This window comes from Mizuhopecten yessoensis, unplaced genomic scaffold (assembly GCF_002113885.1).
Source record: "Mizuhopecten yessoensis strain PY_sf001 unplaced genomic scaffold, ASM211388v2 scaffold2461, whole genome shotgun sequence".
NCBI lineage: Eukaryota > Metazoa > Mollusca > Bivalvia > Pectinida > Pectinidae > Mizuhopecten > Mizuhopecten yessoensis.
Genome location: NW_018404557.1, coordinates 459,844 through 477,980, shown reverse-complemented (window position 1 = coordinate 477,980; position 18,137 = coordinate 459,844).

Below are 18,137 nucleotides of genomic sequence, written 5' to 3'. Positions count from 1 at the left end.
ACAATATGAAATTTGTTCTGAGGAGCAGTGATATAATATGTCATGTATGCTTTATGGTTAGCTTTTATGCTATTTACATTGTAAGTCAGAATTATACTTTTTATTCCAAAGCTAATACTGGTAGATTTTTATATTATCAGCTTAGTTAGTTGTTTGTTGAGTTATTTTTAGAAAAGGTTGTACATTTACAAGATGCTTTACTTTGTTTATATACATAGGATTTACTGTAATATATAAAATACAGTGTCTCTATATATATTAATATGCCATTTAAGGACGGTTTTAACTATATTTGTCAAAACAGTGGATGATCTAGCAGAAACTCAAACGGATACTACAAACGGTAAATTAAGCTCATCCTCGATATTCAGGGGTTACATTCCTTTTCGCTCTCTGCACCCCTGGAATATGTCATAGCAAAATTGAAGGCTCAGTGTGCGCCACCTTGTTGATGAGACAAGAAGACTAGTTCGATCCTTTGATATACATCAAAATAATCTAAAATTGACAGCCTTTGAAGTCGGGCGTCTCTCCTTTGTAATCTTCAAAGGACAGGTATCAGCCTAGCGATTGGTCAGTTTTTTAGTAAAGCTCAGGTGACCTATTGCTAGCCATCTTTGTCCGTCGTGCGTCGTTCGTTAACATTTTACATTTTCAACTTAAGCTGAAAAACTGGCGAAGGGATTTCATTAATATTCATGGGAAGGTTACTGATATCTCCCTGACCAAGTGTTGTTATTTTTCGTGTCAATCAGAAATCCAATATGGCTGCCACGGCCGCCAGTTTGAAAAACTATTTCAAACTTAAAGTCAAGTTCTGCTGGGTCGATTGAACTGAAACTTTGTAGGAATGATCGACTCATGGTCCTGACAAAGTGTTGTTATTTTTCCGGTCAATCAGAAATACAATTTGGCTGCCATGGCCGCTATTTTGAAAATAACTATTTCAAACTTAAAACAAGTTCTAATAGGCCGATCTAACTGAAACTCGGTCTAGGAATGATCAGCTCATGGTCCGGACAAACTTAAGTTAACGTTATACTTAACTATGTTTTACTCAAATTGGTACGTATTTCAACAACAAAAATAAATACTGTAGGACTCGGGTGACCGTTAAGGCCCATGGGCCTCTTGTTTTACCCAAGACCAATCAAACAGCTATCTTCGTGCCTTCAATTTTTGCTATGACATATTCCAGGGGTGCAGAGAGCGAAAGTTAGCGAAACCCCTGGATGTCGAGGATGAATGTGTGTTTGCTGCGTGTGACCATTGTGTGTGTGTTTGCTGTGTGTGACCATTGTGTGTGTGTTTGCTGCACAATCGTTGTACATGTGATCGGTTTGATGTGTCTCTCATAAACATGCTTATTGCTTAGCATTATTATTTAAAGATTTATGTACAAGTATTATATAGCTTTTTGTTAAAGCTAATGTTTTTTTATTTGTTTGCCTATAGCCCAAAGATGCTGGTATTACAGCTTTACTAGCTTACTAAATAGTACACCTATGCCCACGACTCATATAGTTGATGTAACAAGTTATCTGTGACGTGGCCTGTACACTCTCAGTGTTGGCCGTGTCACAGTAGCCCTAACTAGTTCAGCATTGTTGTAAATCTTGTACTAGTTGTACTATCTCACGTGACTCGGGCCATCTCACGTGACTCGGGCCATCTCACGTGACTCGGACCATCTCACGTGACTCGGACCATCTCACGTGACTCGGGCCATCTCACATGACTCGGGCCATCTCACATGACTCGGACCATCTCACGTGACTCGGGCCATCTCACGTGACTCAAGCTCGTCCCAATGGAAATATTGCAAGATGATTTCAGTATGATTTTTGTCTTGCCAGAACATGACTTAATCAAAATGTTAATAGTGTGTTGTAACGAGGTACTGTAACTACATGGTAACCTTGTTTGTCCTTGGATATGATATTGCCCCAACACTTGTGCTGGAAATTCTCAATCACACAAATCTTGTGCTTGGAAAATTTTCTGTTTCAACACTTTATTGGGAAAACATCTCATTTCATACTAACAAGGTTGAAAAATCCATTTATTACAATTAATTATTATTATTTTTACATATATTTTAAATATTATATTTTATTGTTTCATGTATTTGTCTGTTTTATACATTATTCAAATAATTTTGTTATCTTTATATATATTACAAGTCATTGTTTGGGTATGTATCTAGTCATTTACATAGTAAATATTTCATCTGCCTGGTATGGAAGGATATCACTCTTAAGTTTTCACTATCATTTTTGACTTTTGAAATCGGCTAAATTCTCTACATCATGCTTTTTTGCTAAATTGGGATTGTCTCATTCAATAAAACAGCTTAAATTACGTCATTTTACACAATGGTTCTGTCAAAAGCTGTCATTGTAAGTACCAGTACGTTTTTCATGTGCAGGCTTTGAAAAGTTGAAGATTCATAATAAAACTACAGCTACTAAACCAGCACAATGTTTGTATACCAGGAGAACATTGCTTATCTAAGGATATAATTCCTCCTGCACTTAGCAATTCATTTCTGTGGGGATAATGTAAGTAAAGGAAAAAGTCAGTTAAGAAGTTCAGTAAAACCAGAGCCTTGTATTTTGCAGAAAAATATCTCCCCTGTTATATGTTGCCAAATCAAAACAAAGCATTCAGTGTATGTTTTATATAGTGAATGTTTCATACTGTACAACTAACTCAAATTTTCTATACCCAGTATATTTTTTTAGTCCCGATATAAAATTCTTGTAGTATATATATATTTTTGTGCTAATGTAGATTTGATTTCGCACAGTGACAAGGTAAAACATTTACATTTTGTGTCAGGATAATTTTGTATGTAGTGTTACATTACAAGAAATATTCAGTGTTGTGTTGAATCCACAGAATATTGTACTGCGAGAACTACAAAGACAGCTACAAAGGCAACTACAAAAATGAGCCTGTATATAGTACAAGCTTGTCTACTGGATACTTTAACAGGATCTGTTATCTCCCCCTTATAGGAACTCTTCATTGTACTCGATCGGCGTGGGTATTGAGACTAATGTATTCTCTTGTCATTTTAATGCTTAAAAGTCAAATGTACTTGTGTTAGGTGGCATTAAAATAACACGAGTTCTTGACGCTGCCACAGAATTGATATCTTCCCTCAAAACTTGTGCAATAAGGCATCATATGGCATGTGTACTGGAGACTTCCAGTCAACATGTTGCACATAATAAAATTGTACTGAGCAATAGACATACTTTGTATTGAAAAGTCACAAAAATACTACTTCTATAGTAACCATAGGGAAAGTGAAAGTAGAAAAGAGGGTTGGCGACATAGCCTGTTACACTTTATAAATAATCCAACATAAATGTCTCACTACTATCACTCATGTGTAAAAAGTTATTCAGTCACTGGTGTTCAAGTGGTAAGTGTTGGGGGTTAAAACAACTCTATGGGTCTTTGATCAGTCACTGGTGTTCCAGTGGTATGTGTTGGGAGTTAAACAACTGTGGGTCTTTGATCAGTCACTGGTGTTCCAGTGGGATGTGTGGGGGTTAAACAACTGTGTGGGTCTTTTCTCAGTCACTGGTGTTCCAGTGTTATGTGTGGGGGTTAAAACAACGCTATGGGTCTTTGATCAGTCACTTGTGTTCCAGTGGTATGTGTTGGGAGTTAAACAACTATGGGTCTTTGATCAGTCACTTGTGTTCCAGTGGTATGTGTTGGGAGTTAAACAACTATGGGTCTTTGATCAGTCACTGTTGTTCCAGTGGTATGTGTGGGGGGTAAAACAACTCTATGGGTCTTTGATCAGTCACTGGTGTTCCATACTCCCATAACATGAGAGGCCGCTGATCGGCCTTTTTTCAATCGGATATGGTGGTATGTGTGGGGGTTAAAACAACTCTATGGGTCTTTGATCAGTCACTGGTGTTCCAGTGGTATGTGTGGGGGGTAAAACAACTCTATGGGTCTTTGATCAGTCACTGGTGTTCCATACTCCCATAACATGAGAGGCCGCTGATCGGCCTTTTTCCAATCGGATATGGTGGTATGTGTGGGGGTTAAAACAACGCTATGGGTCTTTGATCAGTCACTGGTGTTCCAGGGGTATGTGTGGGGGTTAAAACAACTCTATGGGTCTTTAATCAGTCACTGGTGTTCCAGTGGTATGTGTGGGGGGTAAAACAACTCTATGGGTCTTTGATCAGTCACTGGGGTTCCAGTGGGATGTGTGGTGGTTAAAACAACTCTATGGGTCTTTGATCAGTCATTGGTGTTCCAATGGTATGTGTGGGGGTTAAAACAACTCTGTGTCTTTGATCAGTCACTGGTGTTCCAGTGGTATGTGGGGGGGTTAAAACAACTCTATGGGTCTTTGATCATTCACTGTTGTTCCAGTGGTATGTGTGGGGGTTAAACAACTATCTGGGTCTTTGATCAGTCACTGGTGTTCCAGTGGTATGTGTGGGGGTTTAAACAACTATGTGGGTCTTCCACAGTATTTCATATAGTAGATACATACACTTCATTATATATACATTTAAATAAACAAATTGATGATTAATTGATGCTTTGTTGATTATTTTTTTCAATTCAAAATATTTATAGGCTACAGGGAGAGACTGGTATAGTGGTATGGAGCCTTAGCAGGCCAAAGTACATCTTCTATGAGGAAGAACATATCTGTTATTGCTATAGACATATGTGTTGAGATAGCCCAAGGGATGCACGCAAGTGGGGGAGGATGAGCGACTGTTCAATTGATGACGATAAACAACTGTGGAAACAGCTAGGACCAAGACAATGGAAAGCGCTAACAATGATATCAGATATCATAAGAGACGCCAGGGGGAACAAAGAAAAACTAGCTGTGGTTTGGCTCGACCTGGCAAACGCTTATGGATCATTGCCACATAGCTGGTGGACTTAACACTGAACAAATACCATATCCCAGGGAGATTCAGAGAGATGTTGAACGAATATATTGACAAGCTTCGACTGAGGTTCACAATAGATTACTGAGAGACACAATAGCAAAAATTTGAGGTTGTGATAGTGACAGGCTGTGCTATCCCAGTCACTTCCTTTGCAGCAGTAATGAGTCTTATTGTCAAATTAGTGGAGAAGATGAGCAGAGGAATTTGCTTGTAACAAGGGCCTTTATTATTGACATGACTTTATCAACAAAAACGGTCAGGAAAGGAAGATTGTTACTGAAAGATCTGAATGAGATGGTCCGATGGGCAAGAATGAATTTCAAACCAGTGAAGTCAAGAGTATGGTAATGAAGAAGGGGAAGGTTCAGCAAGTGAAGTTCAAGATAGAAGGAGAAAAGATACCAACTGTGACAGAAGGTACGACGACACGCACAAAGACCATGGCAACATGAGAAGGCTAAAGACATAAGCAGAAGACTGGATGAGTGCAGTAGATAAGAGCAAGCATCAATGAAACAATAAAGCGTGGATGTACCAGCACGGGGTGTTCCCAAGGCTACTGTGGTCCCTGCTGATATACGAGGTCCCTCTTACAGCAGTGGAAGAAAGAGAGGGCATGGTCGAGTTCCTCGGAAAAGCAATAAGCTACAACTCCCACTCAATTCCATCACAGTGGAGTTCGAGGTCACCAAAGTCAGTCAGCACATAGATACTTGGAGATAGAATAGGCGAGAAGGTCAGAAAGGCGAAGGTGCTTTCTTCTTGTGGTGGAGTCGCAGAGCCGACCAATGAAGAAGTACTCCGCCTGACGATGAAGCTGGTCTGCATCTAGGACCACCTCATTGGTGTATACAAGGTTATTTGAGGGCTATTTTCCATAAAATGTGTAGTTATTAATATCCAATATCAGATACGTTTTCTGTTTTTAATTACAACTCTGTGTGGTCATGCCATGTGATATTTGACACTGGAAGTGTTGAAATAACTGAATTTCGTTTAATATAGAATGATTTTCCATTTGATAATCAGATGGATAAAGGTTTATTCAAAAAGAAAGATGCCCTGTTAAAAACAAACATCAAAAGGTCACTAAGGTCAGGTCTGAAACTTAACAAAGAAAAAACTGAGGGATGTTGGCTAGGCAAGTTGAAAAACTATACAGAGACAGTGGACGGTGTGAAACTCACCTAAACCAGTTAAAGCTTTAGGTATTTATTTTGGCCATAACAAAAAAGAATGTGAATCTCTCAATTGGGATAAAACTCTTGATGAATAAAATAATATTCAGATGCATTTGGAATGAAGGAAGCGACCTGTATAGGACATTACAACAAGGAGGATTAACCATAACTGATATAGAGACCTCAATAGATTGTATGGAAATAAATTGGGTAAAAAGACTGTTAAACTCGGAGGAAGCGGCTTGGAAATTTATACCAACCCTTTATTGCGAAAAATTCGGTAGTGACTTTTTGTTGTTTACAATGAATATTTACAGTGTAGCATATTTAAGTAGTATAAAAATACTTCCTAGATTCTACAAAGACATTCTAGTATCATGGCTAAAAACACGTCAATCTGAAAAAAGTTCCCCGACAGATTTTCACATAATAAGACATCAAATTTTATGGGGAAATTGTTTTATTTAATACAAAGGTAAATGTTTGGTTTGTGAAAACTGGATTAAAAGCGGAATGATCACTATCGAAGATATCCTGGGGCCAGATATGCGAATTTCACAAGATAAAATTATAGCCAAACTGATTTCGAAATTGAATTGGATTTCCGAAATTAGCAGGTTAAAAGTAGCCCTTCCAGAAAGGTGGGTGAAAACGATTCGATCCAAACGATCCAACACATCGGTTGTAAGTTATACAGGAAAACAGTATGTATACACTGGAACACATAAAAAGGTAGCACTAGAACAGGCCACAAACAAAGTACTATATAAGTTATACAGGAAAACAGTATGTATACACTGGAACACATAAAAAGGTAGCACTAGAACAGGCCACAAACAAAGTACTATATAAGTTATACAGGAAAACAGTATGTATACACTGGAACACATAAAAAGGTAGCACTAGAACAGGCCACAAACAAAGTACTATATAAGTTATACAGGAAAACAGTATGTATACACTGGAACACATAAAAAGGTAGCACTAGAACAGGCCACAAACAAAGTACTATATAAGTTATACAGGAAAACAGTATGTATACACTGGAACACATAAAAAGGTAGCACTAGAACAGGCCACAAACAAAGTACTATATAAGTTATACAGGAAAACAGTATGTATACACTGGAACACATAAAAAGGTAGCACTAGAACAGGCCACAAACAAAGTACTATATAAGTTATACAGGAAAACAGTATGTATACACTGGAACACATAAAAAGGTAGCACTAGAACAGGCCACAAACAAAGTACTATATAAGTTATACAGGAAAACAGTATGTATACACTGGAACACATAAAAAGGTAGCACTAGAACAGGCCACAAACAAAGTACTATATAAGTTATACAGGAAAACAGTATGTATACACTGGAACACATAAAAAGGTAGCACTAGAACAGGCCACAAACAAAGTACTATATAAGTTATACAGGAAAACAGTATGTATACACTGGAACACATAAAAAGGTAGCACTAGAACAGGCCACAAACAAAGTACTATATAAGTTATACAGGAAAACAGTATGTATACACTGGAACACATAAAAAGGTAGCACTAGAACAGGCCACAAACAAAGTACTATATAAGTTATACAGGAAAACAGTATGTATACACTGGAACACATAAAAAGGTAGCACTAGAACAGGCCACAAACAAAGTACTATATAAGTTATACAGGAAAACAGTATGTATACACTGGAACACATAAAAAGGTAGCACTAGAACAGGCCACAAACAAAGTACTATATAAGTTATACAGGAAAACAGTATGTATACACTGGAACACATAAAAAGGTAGCACTAGAACAGGCCACAAACAAAGTACTATATAAGTTATACAGGAAAACAGTATGTATACACTGGAACACATAAAAAGGTAGCACTAGAACAGGCCACAAACAAAGTACTATATAAGTTATACAGGAAAACAGTATGTATACACTGGAACACATAAAAAGGTAGCACTAGAACAGGCCACAAACAAAGTACTATATAAGTTATACAGGAAAACAGTATGTATACACTGGAACACATAAAAAGGTAGCACTAGAACAGGCCACAAACAAAGTACTATATAAGTTATACAGGAAAACAGTATGTATACACTGGAACACATAAAAAGGTAGCACTAGAACAGGCCACAAACAAAGTACTATATAAGTTATACAGGAAAACAGTATGTATACACTGGAACACATAAAAAGGTAGCACTAGAACAGGCCACAAACAAAGTACTATATAAGTTATACAGGAAAACAGTATGTATACACTGGAACACATAAAAAGGTAGCACTAGAACAGGCCACAAACAAAGTACTATATAAGTTATACAGGAAAACAGTATGTATACACTGGAACACATAAAAAGGTAGCACTAGAACAGGCCACAAACAAAGTACTATATAAGTTATACAGGAAAACAGTATGTATACACTGGAACACATAAAAAGGTAGCACTAGAACAGGCCACAAACAAAGTACTATATAAGTTATACAGGAAAACAGTATGTATACACTGGAACACATAAAAAGGTAGCACTAGAACAGGCCACAAACAAAGTACTATATAAGTTATACAGGAAAACAGTATGTATACACTGGAACACATAAAAAGGTAGCACTAGAACAGGCCACAAACAAAGTACTATATAAGTTATACAGGAAAACAGTATGTATACACTGGAACACATAAAAAGGTAGCACTAGAACAGGCCACAAACAAAGTACTATATAAGTTATACAGGAAAACAGTATGTATACACAAGAACACATAAAAAGGTAGCACTAGAACAGGCCACAAACAAAGTACTATATAAGCTACTACTTGAATACAAACACACCAAACCACTTACATTTACAAAACTAAATAATTTATTTGGAGCTGAGAATGATAAAATAAATAATGCACTTCTGTTCATCTCAAATATCAAAGAAAACAAATTGAAAGAATTTAGATTACCTCATCCATATGATTTTACCATGTAAAACTTTACTATTTAAATGAAACCTTGTAGCTACAGCTAAGTGTCACTACTGTAATGTTGATGGAAATCATGAGCACTACTTCATTTCGTGTAATTATGTTAAGATTTCCTGGACAAAAATTTCAAATCTGATGATAGAACTTCGTTTCGCTAACAAGAATGTTATAAAATTGAAGTCGTTAATCATGGGGTATAAGCCATATGCAAAAGAGTACTTTCCATAAACTATATACTGACATTAATTGGTTACAGTATATACAAATGCTATTACATAAGTGAGCAAAACACAAAACAAGTAGATGTGTTCAGGATTTTTATTAACGAAACTATCTCCCGTATTGATGGCTACCCGTTTTAAAGGAAAACAAGAAAATGTGGGTTAAATCAAGACAAATAGTAGAGAGTAAAACATGAAGGAAATTATAAAAAAAAAATGCCCGCAACCTCTGATATGCACGTGGATGAGAGAACGCACTGCATCAGACATTAAACAAACAAACAAAATAGAGCTTTCCTTCCAAGATGTTGAAGTTTACTATGCCTTTTAAAGTATTTAACATAGTATTATATTAGTTTTCTTTGTTTCATATTTATATTCAGTTTACGAAACAGTAACTGCCCAATCGAAAACAAGCGCTTTTGACATTTGTAGTAAGACCTGTATGAACAAGTGAGGTCACGTTATTTTCTTGTGAAAGTAAGTGACCTTGACCTTTGATAGAACGACAATTACGAACAATTAATATGGGCAAATTAAAGAAGGTTAGTATGAAATTTGAATATGGCGGGCACAAAAGTATAACGGTTTTTTATGACAAAACGAAAACAAATATCCGGACTGGTGGGGCAGCGCCATCTCTATTCAATTCGTACGTACAGAATTTTGTGGGAAAGACAATCTCTTAAATATATCACGTAAAACTGTAAACAGAAGAAGAACAATTATTGTTTATTTTTTGACAGCGCTAAAATTGACATTGATATACGTATATTTCATAAATATAGTACACTCCATAACGAAACCCTACAGTTTGGATGTTATTTAGCATTGTTCCGTGGATAGGTGATGAAGCAACAGAAGTTTCTCCTCTGCCAATATAACACGAAATCAACACCGTATTCCCCTAATAGCACAATGCCATATGTTACTGGTTTGTGAACACTTCAGCCAAATAGCTAAGTCGAAATGAACACGTTTTATTGAGCAGCCTTTAGATAGTTTACAAGTATGACGACATGTGATGCAGTGAACCATTGATGACGTGTTGGTTACCTTTGCTATCCTCGTTTGTGTTCGTACTGCCGTCTTGTATCGAACCACACGTGACACCATTAAGGTCTCGCTCGGGTTGTAACGAGCACATATTACAAACAATGCTTTCATGTACACCATTTGGTAATGTCCTTGTAGAGTTCGACGTCTGCGACTCATTTACACTATCCCCTGCGTGACCTTGACCCCTTGAGGTTGATGACATTTCCTCGTCTTCTGAAGTCTGGGAGATGACTGTAATGGGTGTATTGGAAAGTTTAGAATGCATTGCCTCTATCTCCGATCGTTTCCTACAACACGTTAACATGTCCTTGACGTACGATCTGAATTCTTTACAGCAGACATAGTAAATGACGAAGTTTGAGATGAATGTCGTGATGACAATGATATACAGGAGAGATAGGGTCGTTTCAAGGTCATCAGGGCAGATAATGTCGACATGGAACACCAGTGATATTACAGACAAAACTATCAAAATGGCTGCTGGCACTTCGAACACAAGGAAAGTTCCTATCACCCAGCCAATCATAATTGTAAGCTTGACTTCTCTGTGATGCTCGTGCGCGCGTTCGTGTTTGACAAAATCGTCTTGGCGATTGACGTGCAGTAGGTAACATCTCACCTTGGCGGCCCTTCGTACATGTCGAATCATAATGGCACCAAAAACAATGAGCAATATACACGGAATTACCTTAAACACCAGCACCCATACGAAAATGTACGGGATGAACGTCATCGTGACGTCATCTGTCACCGGCTCAACGGAGCATGCAACAAAAGTCGTATTGTCTCCCAAGTATATATAAACCCTCCTCTGTCTATACATGGTGGCATCCACTGCTTCTGGTACAACTGAAACTACGAAACAAACAAACATGGCGGCAATTGTTCTCCTTGTGGTACACCACCGGCCAACCTTAAATGGATAAGTAACACTTAGACAGCGCTGAAACGCTAGGTGGACTGTCAACAAGATGACAGTGTTGTGACAGAGTCTGGGTGATATGTCTATCAATAAATACCATGTGGCACACACATCGTACGGCAGGTACGTACGGATTCCTAGGAAATCAAACACGTATACGTACGCCAACGCCGGAATAACGAGCGTAAGCATATCAAAGAGACAGATAGTCGCTATAATAAGATGTGTCACGTTTTTCGTCAGCATTCGTTTCTTGGAGAATATATAGAGGATGATACTATTCAGTACAACAATGATTAGAGTCAATAGAGGCCAGGCATAGCCGTAGATATAGATCTCAAAATGATACCGGAAAGTATTTTCAAAATTGACGATGAAAAAATCCATGTCGATGCCCCCCACGTCAAGCCTGTGGTTAGCCTGACGGGAATTGCCGCTTCTCTCCATCCCGAACCTCAAACTGCTGTTACCAGGGAAACACTCCCTCGTCATTATTGTCTTGATACTGTAGTCTGTGGTATTTGAAATCCTGAAAAGGAATAAACATGTACAATAAAACTAACACAATTAAACGTCTTCTGTTTTATTCAAATTTCTTTTTAGGGGAAAATTCAAAAAGAAAATACCGAAGTGTCAATTAAACCGTAAATTAAAAAAATAAACAAGACAAACAATGGCAAAATGTGAACAAAAAACAGATTAAATGAGGACTCTTCAAAATGTACAAGGAGAGTTAGACTAGGTGTTTCGAAAGCTTCCCTTTTCGCGTCTTCTGCTTCATCGACGACACCCGCCATGTAAATCTATAATATCACGTCCTAGCACTAAGGAATACGTTGCTTGAATCACAGTAGTGACAAAGAAACAACAAGACACACTTAAAAGCATTAATCAAACACAAACACATAGCACACAAAGAAATACAATAATGTAGCATATAACCTCCAAAGAAATTGGGAGGAATATGCATAAAAAGGACCCTTTCTCAAACCACAGTGATTGCAACAGCTGGTAAATGATGACAAACTCCTGTAGATCGTGAAGGGCTGTTTCATTTAGTGTATAACAAAATTTTGTATTACTGCCTGTATCGTACGGTTAACCAGTGTAATGAATATTCCGTCTTTGCGTATTGCAGAGTTATCTTCTCTTGAGAGCAGGTATTGATTGTTACGTCATTGGTTCGTGTGAGAAAATTACGTCGTTTTCTCAAAAATTGATGACGTTACTCTCACAAACAAATGACGTAACAATCAATACCTGCTCTCAAGAGAAGATAACTCTGCAATACGCAAAGACGGAATAGTATTGATGTGATGTTACACAAACAAACGTCTCTATTGGAGATAGTTAAAACAACACTGTATCTACACTGACAGCCATACAGTCATACAAAATATTTAGACTCTACTTAAAATAGTTTTCACAAAAAAACCACTAGTTTATAAATAAGAAATTGAAGTAGTGACATTTCATACAACAAACTGCTTTAGTTGATACAACAGGAATATCTGATTTAGTAATTTCATCGCGAAAATATAAATCTTCAATTGAAACATTTCGTAGAACAGAATTTTCCAGTCTCTAGAAAGTTCACACAAAAAAATATATATGTAGTCTGTCGTTGAGGTAGTTCAAAAAACAAAAACAAATCTCTAGTCTCAATTAAAGTTGAAATAGTTCAGGCAACAAATATTTCTAGTAAATATAAAAGAAATTTATATTCGAGATTTTTTATATTACAGAAATCTCTACTGGATAGTTCACATGACAAAACAAATCCAAGTCTATAAACTACAAAGCTATAGTTTAGACATTCTACATAAACGAAGTTTGCTTTATATTTTAGCCGATGGTAAAACTAGTGATATAATACCATTATGTACGTTATAATTATGTCTAGCCCAAGTTTCCTCTGACCCCAAAACCAGATTTAAACATTTTGACATATAAATGTCTGGTATAACTCGGGCTAAATTACTTAAAGACTGACGAGCCTGCGTGACAGAGTCGGGTATTTGGTCAGACCTCTTTAGATCAGTTGGAAACAACTAATGCAATTTGTTATTAAAACTTTGTAAAAACTGTTTTCCGTACATACCTATGAATCCTCCTAAATTGTAGCACACATCCACATCATCCTTCACCGACACAACCTGTTATACTGTGGCCAAGTCGTCTAGTCAGGCCCACATAGGACGTCTATCCCACCTGTCATTCTACAGAAAACACACTACACACCTAACACGTTGGTGGTCAGTTACCAAACCTAACACTGTGTAAGGGGTCATTTTTGTTTATATCGGACATGTATATCTATCATCAGACGTATGCACTCTTACTAAAATAGATCAATCAAAAGTCGCGATGTTATATCATTTCCAATCTGTAATGCATATATCCTGGCAGCTCTGAGGGTTTGCACGGGTTTATTTTATTTACTTGCTGAGAAATATTGATTCTATTTAGGAACAAAATCCTGCTACATATATAGTGATGAGAGTATTATCATCTGTGGCGCTGACCTGTGGGCATTCATTAACCGTTCGTACAACCACCTGCCATCCGAGTTAGGGCGACATTTACATCAATCAGGTAACAATGTACAGCCAGCAGCTATGTCAGGACTCCATTTCACTTTTATTGTTGTTTCAGTAGGATTCTGCTTCATATCAATATCACCCTGATAATCATTGTCAGAGAAAGTTGATAGGTAATTATCCGCAACGTCAAACGAAATTGGAGCGAACCTATATCCGTTCAAAACAACTTTATCACCATGTAATAGATGGAAAGTTTATAATTCATTTGTAATTATTGTGACCCTGTAGTCAGTCTTGATTTGATAGACCTTCTCTCTGTTCGAGTCAACCTCGCCTCTAACCATTAACCAAATAGCATACTGTCCAATAGATGTAGAATATATAATATAAAGATATCTCTTATCAATTATCACTGTGATGAAGAAATTTAACTGTACAACGATACGTTTTAGCGTCAGCTGGCCGTGAACTTCTAACCACAAGGGACAAGAGAATTTGTTACAGTTATATTTGGATATAAACTAAGGTGTTCAGAGTAACTTTACATTATTAAGGGGTTAAGATGAACTTTGGGTAAAAATGCCACACCCCAATACAGCTGTAACAAATACTCAGGTCCCTGTGATCCCATACGGGCCAACATATTGTTTCATATATGTTCCCTAACAGTGGGCGGATCCAGAGGGGAGCNCCCCCCCTCGATAGGTCTCTGGATCCGCCATTGCCTAAAATAAATCATATATATATATATAACTGAAAATATTGCATTAGTTCCGCGGGTCCTATCGTTCATATTTTTAATACATGGGTCATCCCAGGTGAGTAGCTGGAACACCGCAAATACAACAGAGAAAGACAGATTGGGTTGGAAAAAAGCGTGGAGGCCGTATGCGCCTACTGGTGCGGAGAGACTTAAGATTAAGGTAAGGTCATCCCAGGTAGAGGCCTAAATTAATCGAGTCCACTCCAGTTTTAAACACTCTGACCGATTACAAGTTAATTCTATGGCATAAATTACTTATATTTATGTCCAATTTGCAAAATGTGATATACGTGTGTAGCGGAACTGGACTGGGTCGATCGTCGGCGACCATGCAGGTAGCTCAATTGGTAGAGTGTCCGTCTAGAGTTCGGAGAGTCCCGGGATCGAACTCCGGCCTGTCTGGCCGCGCGTGCATTATTCCTCTCCTGTTACACGTGTAATGTCTGCCTTTTACCCGAATACTTATTGTTATTATTATTATTAGCAAAATCAGCGACAGACAGAAGCTGAACCTGTAGACGGGACCAGCACAAGGAACAAAAACAACCCTAAAAACTCTTCTCCTTCATCAAAACCACAAAAAAAGAAAACACAGACATCATAGCACTACGTAAAAAACGGCCACCTCACAACAGACCCAGAAACAAAGGCAAACATATTAAATGAACAGTTCCAAAAAGCCTTCACACCTGAACAAAACACAATAATACCTGACAAAGGAATATCACCTCATCCACCCATGCCAGATATACACATAACATGCCAATGAGTCGACAAACTACTAAATAACATTAACCCACACAAAGCAACAGGCCCAGACCATATACACGGCAGAATACTAAAAGAACTCAAGGATATCACAGCACCTATACTAACAAAAATATTCCAAACATCACTCAATACAGGAACATTTCCAGTCACACTGGAAACACGTCAACGTAAACCCCATATACAAAAAAGGAGACAAATACAACCCAACAAACTACAGACCAATATCACTCCCATGCATCGCATGCAAACTCCTAGAACACATCATCACAAGTGCAACTATGAAACACTTAAAAGACAACAAAATACTGCATGACCTACAACATGGCATCCGTGAAAATAAAGAAATAATAATAATAATAATAATAATGGACTTTGCCAATGCCTTCGACAAAGTCCCACACCAACACCTACAGTACAAACTAAATTACTACGGCATCACCGGAACCACACTAACATGGATAACAGACTTCCTATCACAACGCACCCAAACAGTAGTACTTGAGGACACTCCGACAAAATCCCAGTAACATCTGGAGTGCCTCAAGGAACCTGTTTGGGACCAGTCCTCATCCTCATATACATCAACGACTCCCCCGAATACATATCACACAGTACACTANCACCCATCAACACACCAGAAGACCACGAGAAACTACAACGCGACCTAAACACACTGTGTCAATGGGCAGACACCTGGCAGATGGAGTTTAACGTGAATAAATGTGCCATTATGCAAGCCACCAACAAGAATACAACACAACAGTACAACTACCAGATGAAGGGACAGACATTAGAAATAGTAGAGCACCACCCATACCTAGGAGTAGAATTAGCAAGCAACTTCAAATTCAACACACACATAGACAACACCATCAGCAAAGCCAACAGAACACTAAGATTTTTGAAGAGGAATTTAAGACACTGCCCACAACAAGTAAAAGAGAGAGCATACAAAAGCCTTGTCAGATCAAAACTATAATACAGCACCACACCCTGGAATCCACACACAACCCAACACATCAACAGGATAGAACAGATACAAAAAAACGCAGCAAGATTCGTACTAAAAAAGCCCCTCAACTACAACAAATCTGCCAGCACTACACAGATGATAAAGGACCTCAGATGGAATACATTGGAACACAGACGCAAGATAACGGACATCATATTTATGCACAAAATTCTACACTACCACATAGCAGTACCAACCAACTACCATCCTACCTACTCCACCGTCACAACAACAAGGAACAGCCACCCCTACAAACTCTACACTCCGCATATGGCAACAAACGCATACAGACATTCTTTTATCCCCCGCACCATCACAACATGGAACCTCCTGCCACCCAGCGTCGCCAGCATCGAGGACCTGGACGCATTCAAGGCGGCAGTCAGGGGAGAGGTGGAATAGACTTTTCCGATTGTTTATAGTTTTAACCGCACAAAGGCTCCACACTGCACGGATGTACATAGTCACCCTTGACGTGATGACCATACATGGTTTTTGTCGAGTAAAACATTGAAGTTGAAGTTGAAGTAAGACTTTTTGCAGACGACAGTATACTATACAAAACAATCAACAACAAAGACGACACGACAAAACTACAAGCAGATTTAGATGCAGCTAGTAAATGGGAAGAGGACTGGCTCATGAAATTCCGCCCAGACAAATGCACCATACTCACTATATCACCAAAACGCACACAAATTAAACCCCAATACACACTCCATGACCACACACTAGAATATGTAACTTCAAACAAATATCTAGGCATCACACTTCAAAACAACTTACAATGGGACAAACACATTAACAACATCACTTATCAAATGCAAATAAATCACTAGGCTTGCTGAAACGCAACCTAAAAATAAATTCACCTCACATAAAAGAACATGCATACAAGGCCATTGTAAGACCAAAACTCGAATACTGCTCTTCAGTTTGGGACCCACATTATACCAATAACATAAACCAATTTGAAAAGGTACAACGAAGAGAAGCACGGTATGTCCTAAACAAATACCATAACACAAGCTCCGTCACAGATATGATACACAACTTGCAATGGCCAACACTACACGCAGAACAAGAACACGCATTATTATTCTCTACAAAATAATACACCAACAAGTAGCAATAACACACCAACAATCTTATCCCGGCAGACACCAGAACACGTCAAGGACACGACCTTAGTTACATACATATCTACACATCCAAAGACAAATACAGACACTCATTTTTTCCATACACCGTAATACAGTGGAACCTCCAACCCAAAACAATAATACAATCAGAAACACTAGCAGAATTCAGGACATGCACCACATACAACATAATCGAACATATACAAAACCTACAACATAACTAACACTCACTCACTGCTTTTAACCTGTTTTTATCCTATAGCAAATAACAAAAATCTAAAAAAAATCACTGTACATGATAATTAACGCATAATAGCACAAGACCGACTTCCGTAATCGTCGGTATCGACGGAGGAAATAAAAAAGATGAAGTACAAGCTATACAGTATATTTCCCTGACAAAATATTTAAATAGTAAAGTGTGCTCTTTATCTCTAATTTAAGTATATAAAGGCCTAGCTAATTAACTAGTTTCACGATTAGCTATTTTTGGATGAATTTGAATATCGACAAATAGTTGCATCAACAATGTTCATACTCGGAGCATTAACATATGCCATTTACCCTATTTTAGCTTGATATGTAGTCTA